The sequence below is a fragment of the Salmo salar genome, chromosome ssa04 (genome assembly GCF_905237065.1).
Source record: "Salmo salar chromosome ssa04, Ssal_v3.1, whole genome shotgun sequence".
NCBI classification, from domain to species: domain Eukaryota; kingdom Metazoa; phylum Chordata; class Actinopteri; order Salmoniformes; family Salmonidae; genus Salmo; species Salmo salar.
This window is the reverse complement of record NC_059445.1, coordinates 81,599,258-81,616,197: the sequence shown is the minus strand read 5'-3', so window position 1 is coordinate 81,616,197 and position 16,940 is coordinate 81,599,258. Positions and strand designations below refer to the sequence as shown.

General features: G+C 43.1%; 1 protein-coding gene and 1 pseudogene across 5 annotated transcripts in view; both read left to right on the top strand.

Moving 5' to 3' along the window:
- LOC106603936 (P2X purinoceptor 1) overlaps positions 1-16,940 on the top strand; it is a 109,281-nt gene that overhangs the window by 2,842 nt on the left and 89,499 nt on the right. The gene's annotated exons all lie outside the window — the stretch shown is intronic.
- Positions 6,899-11,507, top strand: LOC106603945 (TBC1 domain family member 22B-like; annotated as a pseudogene).

Below are 16,940 nucleotides of genomic sequence, written 5' to 3'. Positions count from 1 at the left end.
AATTACATACAAACAAGTGAGTGAGTGCATGCGCGTGTGTGTGAGAGTGTGCGTGTGTGTGAGAGTGTGCGTGTGCATGCGCGTGTGTGTGTGTGTGACACGTAATTTCAGCTGTAAGGCAGTGGCAGGGAGTTGTAGATGTGTTTTACATGCTGTCTCCAGGGAATAATGCTAATAGTTTATTGCTTTATACCTCCTTTATATAACACCAGTATCCATCCTTTAACATACACTACTGTTCAACAGTTTGGGGTCACTTAGAAATGTCCTTGTTTTTGAAAGAAAAGCAAATTTTCTGTCCATTAAATTAACATCAAATTGATCAGAAATACAGTGTAGACATTGTTAATGTTATAAATTACTATTGTAGCTGGAAATGGCAGATTCTTTAAAAAAATGGAATATCTACATAGGCAAACAGAGGCCCATTATCAGCAACCATCACTCCTGTGTTCCAATGGCACATTGTGTTAGCTAATCCAAGTTTATCACTTTAAAAGGCTATTTGATCATTAGAAAACCCTTTTGCAATTATGTTAGCACAGCTGAAAACTGTTGTGCTGATTAAAGAAGCAATTAAACTGGCCTTCTTTAGACTAGTTGAGTAATCTGGAACATCAGCATTTGTGGGTTCGATTACAGCCTCAAAAAAGCCAGAAACAAAGAACTTTCTTCTGAAACTCGTCAGTCTATTCTTGTTCTGAGAAATGAAGGCTATTCCATGCGAGAAATTGCCAAGAAACTGAAGATCTCATACAACGCTGTGTACTACTCCCTTCACAGAACAGCGCAAACTGGCTCTAACCAGAATAGGAAAAGGAGTGGGAGGCCCCAGTGCACAACTGAGCAAGAGGACAAGTACATTAGAGTGTCTAGTTTGAGAAACAGATGCCTCACAAGTCCTCAACTGGCAGCTTCATTAAATAGTACCTGCAAAACACCAGTCTCAACGTCAACAGTGAAGAGGAAACTCCGGGATGCTGGCCTTCTAGGCAGGTCCTTTTACAGCTGCACCATCGAGAGCGTCCTGACGGGTTGCATCACTGGCTGGTATGGCAACTGCTCGGCCTCCGACCGCAAGGCACTACAGAGGGTAGTGTGTACGGCCCAGTATATCACCGGGGCCAAGCTTCCTGCCATCCAGGACCTCTATACCAGGCGGTGTCAGAAGAAGGCCCTAAAAATTGTCAAAGACTCCAGCCACCCTAGTCATAGACTGTTCTCTATGCTACCGCACAGCATGCGGTACCGGAGCACCAAGTCTAGGTCGAAGAGGCTTCTAAATAGCTTCTACCCCCAAGCCATAAGACTCCTGAACAGCTAATCAAATGGCTACCCAGACTATTTGTATTTTCTTAAAACTGCATTGTTGGTTAAGGGCTTGTAAGTAAGCATTTCACTGTAAGGTCTACACCTGTTCGGCGCATGTGACAAATAAAATTTGATTTGGGATTTGGATTTACTTTTGGGTGTCTAAATTTTGCCGTTACATTTAAGAGGTTTTAAGATATCAGATGTTTTGTTTATAAATACTTTGCTACAATGACACAGTTATCTTAGTTATCTACGTACCTCATTCCTAGCTTTTAGCATGTGCACATAGTAAGTACACATCATGCTTTTTTCAGATTCCACAATGATTATTTAGTTGTGGACACTACATCACTTCACTCGCTCTCTTGCTCTTGGTCCTCATCTTTGTAAGTCACCTTGATTTAGTACCTGTGTGCTTTATCAGTTTCTTTATGAAAATACTCCATGACAGTAAGGGGCTATAGCAGTGCACAAGTAGACTACAAATACATGATGGGCCCACGAAGTGAGCATACTGGAGAGCTACTGGAGTGAAATTGGAGCGAGCCTACACTCCTGCCTTTGGGAATCTAGCTCTGCACTCCTTGCTCCGTTCACTCATATACTCTAGCTCTGCACTAGATTCCCAAAGGGAATCATGTACTCCAGCTCTGCACTAGATTCCCAAAGGGAATCATATACTGTAGCTCTGCACTAGGTTCCCAAAGGGAATCATATACTCTAGCTCTGCACTCCTTGCTCCGCTCACTCATATACTCTAGCTCTGCACTAGATTCCCAAAGGGAATCATATACTCTAGCTCTGCACTAGATTCCCAAAGGGAATCATATACTGTAGCTCTGCTCTAGGTTCCCAAAGGGAATCATATACTCAAGCTCTGCACTAGATTCCCAAAGGGAATCATATACTCTAGCGCTGCACTAGATTCCCAAAGGGAATCATATACTCTAGCTCTGCACTAGATTCCCAAAGGGTATCATATACTCTAGCTCTGCACTAGATTCCCAAAGGGAATCATATACTCTAGCTCGCATACACACTTAGAAGACCTTCACTTGAAAACGATGGAAAAAAGCGGCAATAGTACTGTTTGTCCATCTTTAGACGCCATAGCCAGTATACACGTCCTCAAACTTGTCAGAATTGTCTAAGATAACTCAGGAAATCTGTCACACATTTTTACGTTTTCTTAGTCGCGCAATTTTACATCTAACTAAGATGTTTGGTGCAGTATTTCTCAAGTGAAAAATGTGCATGAAAACCAGTCGTCTATCATTGAACGACAACAAACACTTAATTGAACAAACACTTCATTGAAGACTTTGTCTTCCGAACTTCAGCCTGCCTCGAAAAAAAAAGTGTGTGCACGAACAGCCGATAAAAACCTTGCCAAATGCCAAAAAGAACACAAACGTCACAAAATGTCATCATAATATATCCACTAACTGTTCCTAACTCTTTAGGATGGGAAGCATGCGGATCAAATCAAATGAAACTTTATTTGCCACATGCGGCGAATACAACAAGTGTAGACTTTACCGTGAAATGCTTACTTACAAGCTCTTAACCAACAGTGCAGTTCAAGAAGAACAAAATATTTACCAAGTAGACTAAAATAAAAAGTAATAATAAAAAGTAACACAATAAGAATAAGAATAACGAGGCTATATACAGGGGGTACCGGTACTGAGTCAGTGTGCTGGGGTACAGGCTAGTTGAGTAATCTGTACATTCGTGGCCAAAAGTTTTGAGAATGACACAAATATACATTTTCACAAAGTCTGCTGCCTCAGTGTCTTTAGATATTTTTGTCAGATGTTACTATGGAATACTGAAGTACAATTACAAGCATTTCATGAGTGTCAAAGGCTTTTATTGACAATTACATGAAGTTGATGCAAAGAGTCAATATTTGCAGTGTTGACCCTTCTTTTTCAAGACCTCTGCAATCCGCCCTGGCATGCTGTCAATTAACTTCTGGGCCACATCCTGACTGATGGCAGCCCATTCTTGCATAATCAATGCTTGGAGTTTGTCAGAATTTGTGGGGTTTTGTTTGTCCAGCCGCTTCTTGAGGATTGACCACAAGTTCTCAATGGGATTAAGGTCTGGGGAGTTTCCTGGCCATGGACCCAAAATATAGATATTTCGTTCCCCGAGCCACTTAGTTATCACTTTTGCCTTATGGCAAGGTGCTCCATCATGCTGGAAAATGCATTGTTTGTCACCAAACTGTTCCTGGATGGTTGGGAGAAGTTGCTCTCGGAGGATGTGTTGGCACCATTCTTTATTCATGGCTGTGTTCTTAGGCAAAATTGTGAGTGAGCCCACTCCCTTGGCTGAGAAGCAACCCCACACATGAATGGTCTCAGGATGCTTTACTGTTGGCATGACACAGGACTGATGGTAGCGCTCACCTTGTCTTCTCCGGACAAGCTTTTTTCCGGATGCCCCAAACAATCGGAAAGGGGATTCATCAGAGAAAATTACCTTACCCCAGTCCTCAGCAGTCCAATCCCTGTACCTTTTGCAGAATATCAGTCTGTCCCTGATGTTATTCTGGAGAGAAGTGGCTTCTTTGCTGCCCTTCTTGACACCAGGCCATCCTCCAAAAGTCTTAGCCTCACTGTGCGTGCAGATGCACTCACACCTGCCTGCTGTCATTCCTGAGCAAGCTCTCAACTGGTGGTGCCCCGATCCCGCAGCTGAATCAACTTTAAGAGTTGGTCCTGGCTCTTGCTGGACTTTCTTGGGTGCCCTGAAGCCTTCTTCACAACAATTGAACCGCTCTCCTTGAAGTTCTTGATGATCCAATAAATGGTTGATTTAGGTGCAATCTTACTGGCAGCAATATCCTTGTCTGTGAAGCCCTTTTTGTGCAAAGCAATGATGACGGCACGTGTTTCCTTGCAGGTAACCTTGGTTGACAGAGGAAGAACAATGATTCCAAGCACCACCCTCCTTTTGAAGGTCCCAGTCTGTTATTCAAACTCAATCAGCATGAAAGTGATCTCCAGCCTTGTCCTCGTCAACACTCACACCTGTATTAACGAGAGAATCACTGACATGATGTCAGCTGGTCCTTTTGTGGCAGGGCTGAAATGCAGTGGAAATGTTTTTGGGGGATTCAGTTCTTTGCATGTGTCGTAGAATATTGCCTCAGAAATATAACACTCTTACGAGAACTTGTGAATTCAATATAGACTTTAATACAAAGTAACAGAGCCGAGCCCTTCCATGAAAAATACTAAATTCTCATATTACAGAGTCCTGCCTCCCTCTATATGAAAATAGCTTTCCTTGGCCTTTCTCCATTGTTATCTCTCCATCTCAGTTCTTGCTTGTTAACACCCACATCTGACAGCTGTATAGGTTATAATGGTAGCAGGGTCCTGGTCCTATATGTTCCATTCCTTATATAGCCATTCTGTCTCAGCTCTTCAAAGTGGACAGCCTAAATGCTGCTAATAATGGAAATGTAATCATAGTCATGAGTTTTGCTACCAAACATGGCAAAGAGGGACTTTGCAATTAATTGCAATTCATCTGATCACTCTTCATAACATTCTGGAGTATATGCAAATTGCCATCATACAAACTGAGGCAGCAGACATTGTGAAAATTAATATTTGTGTCATTCTCAAAACTTTTGGCCACGACTGTACATGTAGGTGGGGGCAGACAGCGAGTAGCAATAGTGTACAAAAGGGAGGGGGGTCAATGTAAATTGTATATTTTTATGAATTGTTCAGCAGTCTCATGGCTTGGGGGTAGAAGCTGTTGAGTCCTAGACATTTTGGCCTAGACTTGGCTTTCCGGTACCGCTTGCCGTACGGTAGCAGAGAAAACAGTCTATAACTTGGTTGACTGGCGTCTCTGACAATATTATGGGCTTTCCTCTGACACAGCCTATTATATAGGTCCTGGATGGCAGAAAGCTTGGCCCCAGTGATGTACTGGGCCATTCGCATTACCCTCTGTACCACCTTACGGTCTTACCAGGTGGTGATGCAAGCGGTCAGGATGCTCTCGATGGTGCAGCTGTAGAAACTTTTGAGGATCTGGGGACCCATGCCAAATCTTTTCAGTCTCCTGAGGGGGAAAAAGTTTTGTCGTGTCCGCTTAACGACTGTCTTGGTATGTTTGGACCATGATAGTTCGTTGGTGATGATGACATCAAGAAACTTGAAACTCTCGACCCGCTCCACTACAGCCCCGTCGATGTTAATGGGGGCCTGTTCGGCCCGCCTTTTCCTGTAGTCCATGATCAGCTACTTTGTCTTACTCACATTGAGAGAGAGGTTGTTGTCCTGGCACCACACTGCCAGTTTTTTGACCCCCTCCCTAGGTTGGAGTCGTGTTCGGCCACGCAGTCATGGGGGAACAGGGAAGGGGAGGAGGGGACTAAGTACACACCCCTGAGGGGCCCCAGTGTTAAGGATCAGCATGGCAGACGTGTTGTTGCCTACTCTTACCACCTGGGGGCGGCCCGTCAGGAAGTCCAGGATCCAGTTGCAGAGGGAGGTGTTTAGTCCCAGGGTCCTTAACTTAGTGATGAGCTTCGTGGGCACTATGGTGTTGAACGCTGCGCTGTAGTCAATGAACAGCATTCTCACATAGGTGTTCCTTTTGTCCAAGTGAGAAAGGGCAGTATGGAGTGCGATTGAGATTGCGTCATCTGTGGATCTGTTGGGGTGGTACGCGAATTGGAGTAGGTCTAGGGTGTCCGGGAGGATGCTGTTGATGACCAGCCTTTCAAAGCGCTTCATGGCTACCGACATGAGTGCCACAGGGCGGTAATCATTTAGGGAGGTTACCCTCATTTCCTTGGGCACAGGGACTATGGTGGTCTGCTTGAAACATGTAGGTATTACAGAACTCGGTCAGGGAGAGGTTGAAAATGTCAGTGAAGACACTTGCCAGTTGGTCCGCGCATGCTTTGAGTACACGTCCTGGTAATCCGTCTGGCCCAGCGGCTTTGTGAATGTTGACCTGTTTAAAGGTCTTGCTCACATCGGCTACCGAGAGCGTTATCACACAGTCATCCAGAACAGATGGTAATCTCATGCATGCTTCAGTGTTGCTTGCCTCGAAGCGAGCATAAAAGGCATTTAGCTCGTCTGGTAGGCTCACATCACTGGGCAGCACTGGGTTTCCCTTTGTAGTCTGTAATAATTTTCAAGCCCTGCCACATCCGATGAGCGACAGAGCCGGTGTAGTAGGAATCAATCTTAATCCTGTATTGATGATTTGCTTGTTTGATGGTTCATCTGAGGGCATAGTGGGATTTCTTATAAGCGTCCAGATTAGCCTCCCGCTTCTTGAAAGCGGCAGCTCTAGCCCTTAGCTCGATGCGGATGATCCTGTAATCCATGGCTTCTGGTTGGGATATGTACCTACAGTCACTGTGGGTATGACGTCATCGATGCACTTATTGATGAAGCCGATGACTGAGGTGGTGTATTCCTCAATGCCATTGGATGAATCCCGGGAACATATTCCAATCTGTGATAGCAAAACAGTCCTCTAGTGTAGCATCCGCGTTATCTAACCCCTTCTGTCATTTAACATACAGACAGCTAGGATGGCCAGAGGTAGATGTGAAAATGTCTTGAGCAGTGGGTGTTGACAGAAGACCTCATCAGTAATCACTGCTCAAATGAACTTGCAACACCTGTGTTTGTTAAAGATGTCAGAGATAAGTTGAAGTCCTAGCATTCTCAAAGGTTAAAACAGGTAATTGTGACTTAGGATAGTCTGTGATGACAGTCCTATACCTATCATTGCCAGTATCCAATATCAAAGGTCTAGCTGTCTTTATGTATAATAGACAGTTCTGTTAGGGTCTAGCTGTCTTTATGTATAATAGACAGTTCTGTTAGGGTCTAGCTGTCTTTATGTATAATAGACAGTTCTGTTAGGGTCTAGCTGTCTTTATGTATAATAGACAGTTCTGTTAGGGTCTAACTGTTTTGATGCGTGTTGGACTGTTAGTGTCTAGCTGTTTTGATGCATGTTGGACTTTTAGGGTCAGAACGAGTGAATACATTTCAATCGAGCCTTAACTGAATGAAGAGGTATGAAGGTTTATTAAAACAGTATTGGAGGGATGGCCTGGTCTCCGACAGATGACCCCTGGAGCCAGATGACCCCTGGAGCCAGATGACCCCTGGAAGCCAGATGACCCCTGGAGCCAGATGACCCCTGGAGCCAGATGACCCCTGGAGCCAGATGACCCCTGGAGCCAGATGTCGGGATAGTAGAAGCTCTGTGATGGTCAGTTGGCATCAGAAGCCCACCCTGCTGGGACAAAGAGGTTCAGATGACAGACCTTCAGTTGGTGGAGGGTAGCCGATGTAACTTTTGCTACATAGACAGCAATTAAGAGACAAGGGTAAGCAATCATTTAAATTCTGTCCATCACAAGATTTACACCCATTGGTGAGAAGAGAGCAATGTGATTATTCTAGAGGTGTATGCCCATAGGTCTCCTCAAAAGTGTGATGAAATTACATTCTTCTACTGTAGCTCATTGGCTAGAAAATAATAGGTCAATGACATTTTGCACGTGGTTAATTGATAGTAGAGGAGGACTGACATGGCTCTGTGATGATGAGACTGTTTGTAAATATGACAAATAGAAAGTTCCCACTGTGCCCATGATAAAAGATGCAACGTAAATATGTTATACTACTGAAACAATATTTAATGTGTGAAGATACATTCAGACCAGCCTTAGTGATTTAACTTTTACATTTTAACTTTAAATTTGATTTTAACTTTATTTAACCCGACCACTAACAGCCCAACACCAGTCCTCCAGTACCCCCAACAGGCCAACTCCAGTCCTCCAGTACCCCCAACAGCCCAACTCCAGTCCTCCAGTACCCCTAACAGCCCAACTCCAGTCCTCCAGTACCCCCAACAGGCCAACTCCAGTCCTCCAGTACCCCTAACAGCCCAACTCCAGTCCTCCAGTACCCCTAACAGGCCAACTCCAATCCTCCAGTACCCCCAACAGGCCAACTCCAGTCCTCCAGTACCCCTAACAGCCCAACTCCAGTCCTCCAGTACCCCTAACAGGCCAACTCCAGTCCTCCAGTACCCCTAACAGCCCAACTCCAGTCCTCCAGTACCCCCAACAGCCCAACTCCAGTCCTCCAGTACCCCTAACAGGCCAACTCCAGTCCTCCAGTACCCCCAACAGCCCAACTCCAGTCCTCCAGTACCCCTAACAGGCCAACTCCAGTCCTCCAGTACCCCTAACAGGCCAACTCCAATCCTCCAGTACCCCCAACAGCCCAACTCCAGTCCTCTAGTACCCCCAACAGCCCAACTCCAGTCCTCCAGTACCCCTAACAGGCCAACTCCAGTCCTCCAGTACCCCTAACAGCCCAACTCCAGTCCTCCAGTACCCCCAACAGCCCAACTCCAGTCCTCCAGTACCCCTAACAGGCCAACTTCAGTCCTCAGTACCCCTAACAGGCCAATTCCAGTTCTCCAAATTCTCAAAATTTCTGGCCTGCTACAGCTGCCCCGGACAACTGTAAGTGCTGTTATACAATCTCAAGTCTAAAAAAGCGGCACTCCACGCACCAGGTGCCTCCTCTTCCTTCACAACAACCCAGTGACACCACCAGGGAGCCAGACACAGGGCCAGGGCCTGCAGACCAGCCGGCTCCCCCAACAGCAGAGGTCTGTCTTCAGCAGGAGGAGGACACAGACAGTGGACAGATCAATGGCAGAGTGGTGGTGAAGTCCAGAAGTGAGGCCCTGCTCAACACCAATACAGTGTGCTCCACCCTGTAGAAGCAACAGTCTCTCCCAGTTCGTCCTATCATTCCATTAGTCGCCAGAATCTCGGACCAGAATTCCTCAGGGGCCCCAATCATGACAGTGCGAGACAAGAGCCGATTGAACAAATTCAAATACCTTCTGTCCTGTCCCAACACTGACCTTGAGGAGCTCCGGAAGCACAACTGGTCAGGCATTCCACGAGAGGTGAGGCCCATCACATGGAGGCTCCTCTCTGGTTACCTCCCAGCCAACACGGAGCGCAGAGAACCGGTGCTGAAGAGGAAGAGAGATGAGTACTTCGGCTAATTCCAATTTTCCAGCAGCTTGCGGTGCAAGAGGTGCTTGAGCAGATCCTCTTCATCTGGGCTATCCGCCATCCAGCCAGTGGCTATGTCCAGGGAATCAACAACTTGGTCTCTCCATTCATCGTGGTCTTCCTCTCCGAAATTGCTAAGGAGGTTGTGGAGATTTTTTGACGTTCTGACACCCAGAGGAACATTGAGGTTTCTGGTGCATGACTAAGCTGCTGGACGGAATACAGGACAACTATACTTTTTGCTCAGCCAGGGATTCAGAACAATGTGAAAGCTTTGGAAGAATTGGTCAGCAGAATCGATGAGGACATACACAACTGCTTTACAGACGTTCCGCTAGCGGAACGCCTCACCAATATCCAATGGTATAGCGTGGCGCGAAATACAAATACCTAAAAAATGCTATAACTTCAATTTCTCAAACATATGACTATTTTACACCATTTTAAAGACAAGACTCTCCTTTATCTAACCACATTGTCCGATTTCAAAAAGGCTTTACAGCGAAAGCAAAACATTAGATTATGTCAGGAGAGTACCCTGACAAAAATAATCACACAGCCATTTTCAAAGCAAGCATATATGTCACAAAAACCAAAACCACAGCTAAATGCAGCACTAACCTTTGATGATCTTCATCAGATGACACTCCTAGGACATTATGTTATACAATACATGCATGTTTTGTTCAATCAAGTTCATATTTATATCAAAAAACAGCTTTTTACATTAGCATGTGATGTTCAGAACTAGCATACCCACCGCAAACTTCCGGTCAATTTACTAAATCCCTCACAATAAACGTTGACAAAAAACATAACAATTATTTTAAGAATTATAGATACAGAACTCCTTTATGCAATCGCGGTGTCAGATTTTAAAATAGCTTTTCGGTGAAAGCACATTTTGCAATATTCTGAGTACATAGCCCGGCCATCTTGGCTAGCTAATTTGACACCCACCAAGTTTGGCCCTCACCAAACTCAGATTTACTATAAGAAAAATTGGATTACCTTTGCTGTTCTTCGTCAGAATGCACTCCCAGGACTTCAACTTCAACAACAAATGTTGTTTTGGTTCGAAATAATCCATAGTTATATTGAAATAGCTCCGTTTTGTTCGTGCGTTGAGGTCACTATCCGAAGGGTGACGCGCGGACGCATTTCGTGACAAAAAAATTCAAAATATTCCATTACCGTACTTCGAAGCATGTCAAACGCTGTTTAAAATCAATTTTTGTGCTATTTTTCTCGTAAAATAGCGATAATATTCCAACCGGGCGACGTTATATTCATTCATAGACTGAAAGAAAAACATGGAGTCGTCTCGTACAGACTCCATTGTCATTGTTCCCTGCCTGACCACTCACAAAAACTCCTGCTGTTTTTCGCCCAGAGTCTGCAGAGACGTCATTCCACTTTCTGGCGCCTTATGAGAGCCAATGGAAGCCTTAGAAAATGTCACGTTACAGCAGAGATGCTGTATTTTTGATAGAGATGCCCTAGAAGGAAAACAAATTGTCAGACAGGGCACTTCCTGTATGGAATCTTCTCAGGTTTTGGCCTGCCATATGAGTTCTGTTATACTCACAGACACCATTCAAACAGTTTTAGAAACTTTAGAGTGTTTTCTATCCAAATCTACTAATTATATGCATATTCTAGTTTCTGGGCAGGAGTAGTAACCAGATTAAATCGGGTACGTTTTTTATCCGGCCGTGAAAATACTGCCCCCTATCCCAAACAGGTTAAGAGGTATGAGGTGGAGTACCTGCAGTTTGCTTTCCTCCGGATGAACAAGCTGCTGATGAGAGAGCTGCCTCTATCCTGCAGCATCTGCCTCTGGGACACCTATCAGGCTGAACAAGATGGCTTCTCCCACTTCCACCTGTACGTCTGTGCTGCTTTCCTGATCGAGTGACGTAAAGAGATCCTCTCTGTGGTCAATTTCCAGGGTCTTCTCATGTTACTCCAGAACCTTCCCACAATCCACTGGGGGAAAGAGGAAGAGGGCCTTCTCCTGACTGAAGCATACAGACTCAAGTACATGTTCGCTGACGCGCCCAATCACTACAAGAGATAGGCCTCTATGCAATGGTGTAAAACAGATTCTGATATACTGTTAGGAGGAATGTAAGGTTTTATTCCTCTCTCTGATATGACTGACCGACATATAGCTTGTACACTGGTACAGAATAATTCACTCAAAATGGGAACCCTGAATCCTATTTCTACAATATTTTTCTTTCAGGTTCTCTCTGTTTGTTAAGACTTGTATTGCCAAGTTTCATTCCACTGACACTGCAGCGTATTATCTCAGAGCCACTGGCTTAGACATCTCAATAGTAGTCTGTTAAAATTCATGTGGTAGGTTCTGGACATTCAACACAGCTAACCCTCAGCTGACTAGGTATCGCCCCTTTCCCTTCAACCTAACCCCTATTAACCATAACCTTATGTGAGTTCTGGTGTTGGAACTCTATACTGTTCTGGCATTGGAACTCTATACTGTATTGGAACTCTACACTGTATTGGAACTCTACACTGTATTGGAACTCTACACTGTTCTGGCATTGGAACTCTATTCTGTATTGGAACTCTATACTGTATTGGAACTCTACACTGTATTGGAACTCTACACTGTTCTGGCATTGGAACTCTATTCTGTATTGGAACTCTATACTGTATTGGAACTCTACACTGTATTGGAACTCTACACTGTTCTGGCATTGGAACTCTATTCTGTATTGGAACTCTACACTGTTCTGGCATTGGAACTCTATACTGTATTGGAATTCTATACTGTATTGGAACTCTACACTGTTCTGGCATTGGAACTCTACACTGTTCTGGTATTGGAACTCTATACTGTTCTGGCATTGGAACTCTATTCTGTATTGGAACTCTATACTGTTCTGGCATTGGAACTCTATTCTGTATTGGAACTCTATACTGTTCTGGTATTGGAACTCTATACTGTTCTGGCATTGGAACTCTATACTGTTCTGGTATTGGAACTCTATACTGTTCTGGTATTGGAACTCTATTCTGTATTGGAACTCTATTCTGTTCTGGTATTGGAACTCTATACTGTTCTGGCATTGGAACTCTATACTGTTCTGGCATTGGAACTCTACACTGTATTGGAACTCTATACTGTTCTGGCATTGGAACTCTATACTGTTCTGGTATTGGAACTCTATACTGTTCTGGTATTGGAACTCTACACTGTATTGGAACTCTATACTGTTCTGGTATTGGAACTCTATTCTGTATTGGAACTCTATACTGTTCTGGCATTGAAACTCTATTCTGTATTGGAACTCTATACTGTTCTGGCATTGGAACTCTATACTGTTCTGGCATTGGAACTCTATTCTGTATTGGAACTCTACACTGTATTGGAACTCTATACTGTTCTGGTATTGGAACTCTACACTGTCCTGATATTGGAACTCTATACTGTTCTGGCATTGGAACTCTATTCTGTATTGGAACTCTACACTGTATTGGAACTCTATACTGTTCTGGTATTGGAACTCTACACTGTCCTGATATTGGAACTCTATACTGTTCTGGTATTGGAACTCTACACTGTCCTGGTATTGGAACTCTATACTGTTCTGGTATTGGAACTCTACACTGTATTGGAACTCTATACTGTTCTGGTATTGGAACTCTACACTGTCCTGATATTGGAACTCTATACTGTTCTGGTATTGGAACTCTACACTGTATTGGAACTCTATACTGTTCTGGTATTGGAACTCTATACTGTTCTGGCATTGGAACTCTACACTGTATTGGAACTCTATACTGTTCTGGTATTGGAACTCTACACTGTATTGGAACTCTATACTGTTCTGGCATTGGAACTCTATACTGTTCTGGTATTGGAACTCTATACTGTTCTGGTATTGGAACTCTACACTGTATTGGAACTCTATACTGTTCTGGTATTGGAACTCTATACTGTTCTGGTATTGGAACTCTATACTGTCCTGGTATTGGAACTCTACACTGTTCTGGTATTGGAACTCTATACTGTTCTGGTATTGGAACTCTACACTGTATTGGAACTCTATACTGTTCTGGCATTGGAACTCTACACTGTCCTTGTATTGGAACTCTATACTGTCCTGGTAATGAAACTCTACACTGTTCTGGTATTGGAACTCTACACTGTTCTGGTATTGGAACTCTATACTGTTCTGGTATTGGAACTCTACACTGTATTGGAACTCTATACTGTTCTGGCATTGGAACTCTACACTGTATTGGAACTCTATACTGTTCTGGCATTGGAACTCTACACTGTTCTGGTATTGGAACTCGACTCTGTATTGGAACTCTATACTGTTCTGGTATTGGAACTCTATACTGTCCTGGTATTGGAACTCTATACTGTTCTGGTATTGGAACTCTATACTTTTCTGGCATTGGAACTCTATACTGTTCTGGTATTGGAACTCTATACTGTTCTGGTATTGGAACTCTACACAGTATTGGAACTCTATACTGTTCTGGTATTGGAACTCTATACTGTTCTGGTATTGGAACTCTATACTTTTCTGGCATTGGAACTCTATACTGTTCTGGTATTGGAACTCTATACTGTTCTGGTATTGGAACTCTACACAGTATTGGAACGCTATAATGTTCTGGTATTGGAACTCTATACTGTTCTGGGATTGGAACTCTATACTGTTCTGGTATTGGAACTCTATACTGTTCTGGTATTGGAACTCTATACTGTCCTGGTATTGGAACTCTACACTGTTTTGGAACTCTATACTGTTCTGGTATTGGAACTCTATACTGTTCTGGTATTGGAACTCTACACTGTATTGGAACTCTATACTGTTCTGGTATTGGAACTCTATACTGTTCTGGTATTGGAACTCTATACTGTTCTGGTATTGGAACTCTACACTGTATTTGAACTCTATACTGTTCTGGCATTGGAACTCTATACTGTTCTGGTATTGGAATTCTACACTGTATTGGAACTCTATACTGTTCTGGTATTGGAACTCTATACTGTTCTGGTATTGGAACTCTATACTGTTCTGGTATTGGAACTCTACACTGTTCTGGCATTGGAACTCTATACTGTTCTGGTATTGGAACTCTATACTGTTCTGGCTTTGGAACTCTACACTGTTCTGGCATTGGAACTCTATACTGTTCTGACATTGGAACTCTATACTGTTCTGGTATTGGAACTCTACACTGTATTGGAACTCTACACTGTATTGGAACTCTATACTGTTCAGGCATTGGAACTCTATACTGTTCTGGTATTGGAACTCTATACTGTTCTGGTATTGGAACTCTATACTGTTCTGGTATTGGAACTCTATACTGTTCTGGTATTGGAACTCTATACTGTATTGGAACTCTATACTGTATTGGAACTCTATACTGTTCTGGCATTGGAACTCTACACTGTATTGGAACTCTATACTGTTCTGGTATTGGAACTCTATACTGTTCTGGCATTGGAACTCTACACAGTTCTGGTATTGGAACTCTATACTGTTCTGGTATTGGAACTCTATACTGTTCTGGCATTGGAACTCTATACTGTTCTGGTATTGGAACTCTATACTGTTCTGGCATTGGAACTCTACACTGTATTGGAACTCTATACTGTTCTGGCATTGGAACTCTATACTGTTCTGGTATTGGAACTCTATACTGTTCTGGTATTGGAACTCTATACTGTCCTGGTATTGGAACTCTACACTGTTCTGGTATTGGAACTCTATACTGTTCTGGTATTGGAACTCTACACTGTATTGGAACTCTATACTGTTCTGGCATTGGAACTCTACACTGTCCTTGTATTGGAACTCTATACTGTCCTGGTAATGAAACTCTACACTGTTCTGGTATTGGAACTCTATACTGTTCTGGTATTGGAACTCTACACTGTTCTGGTATTGGAACTCTATACTGTTCTGGTATTGGAACTCTACACTGTATTGGAACTCTATACTGTTCTGGCATTGGAACTCTACACTGTATTGGAACTCTATACTGTTCTGGCATTGGAACTCTACACTGTTCTGGTATTGGAACTCTACTCTGTATTGGAACTCTATACTGTTCTGGTATTGGAACTCTATACTGTCCTGGTATTGGAACTCTATACTGTTCTGGTATTGGAACTCTATACTTTTCTGGCATTGGAACTCTATACTGTTCTGGTATTGGAACTCTATACTGTTCTGGTATTGGAACTCTACACAGTATTGGAACTCTATACTGTTCTGGTATTGGAACTCTATACTGTTCTGGTATTGGAACCAGTATTGGAACTCTATACTGTTCTGGTATTGGAACTCTATACTGTTCTGGTATTGGAACTCTATACTGTTCTGGTATTGGAACTCTATACTGTTCTGGTATTGGAACTCTATACTGTCCTGGTATTGGAACTCTATACTGTTCTGGTATTGGAACTCTACACCGTATTGGAACTCTATACTGTTCTGGTATTGGAACTCTATACTGTCCTGGTATTGGAACTCTATACTGTCCTGGTATTGGAACTCTACACTGTTCTGGTATTGGAACTCTATACTGTTCTGGTATTGGAACTCTACACTGTTCTGGTATTGGAACTCTATACTGTTCTGGTATTGGAACTCTACACTGTATTGGAACTCTATACTGTTCTGGCATTGGAACTCTACACTGTTCTGGTATTGGAACTCTACACTGTATTGGAACTCTATACTGTTCTGGTATTGGAACTCTATACTGTCCTGGTATTGGAACTCTATACTGTTCTGGTATTGGAACTCTATACTGTTCTGGTATTGGAACTCTATACTGTTCTGGTATTGGAACTCTATACTGTTCTGGTATTGGAACTCTACACTGTATTGGAACTCTATACTGTTCTGGCATTGGAACTCTACACTGTCCTGGTATTGGAACTCTATACTGTATTGGAACTCTAAACTGTTCTGGCATTGGAACTCTACACTGTCCTGGTATTGGAACTCTACACTGTATTGGAACTCTACACTGTCCTGGCATTGGAAATCTATACTGTTCTGGTATTGGAACTCTATACTGTTCTGGTATTGGAACTCTACACAGTATTGGAACTCTATACTGTTCTGGTATTGGAACTCTATACTGTTCTGGTATTGGAACTCTATACTGTTCTGGTATTGGAACTCTATACTGTCCTGGTATTGGAACTCTACACTGTTCTGGTATTGGAACTCTATACTGTTCTGGTATTGGAACTCTACACTGTATTGGAACTCTATACTGTTCTGGCATTGGAACTCTATACTGTCCTGGTATTGGAACTCTATACTGTTCTGGTATTGGAACTCTACACTGTTCTGGTATTGGAACTCTATACTGTTCTGGTATTGGAACTCTACACTGTTCTGGTATTGGAACTCTATACTGTTCTGGTATTGGAACTCTACACAGTATTGGAACTCTATACTGTTCTGGTATTGGAACTCTATACTGTTCTGGTATTGGA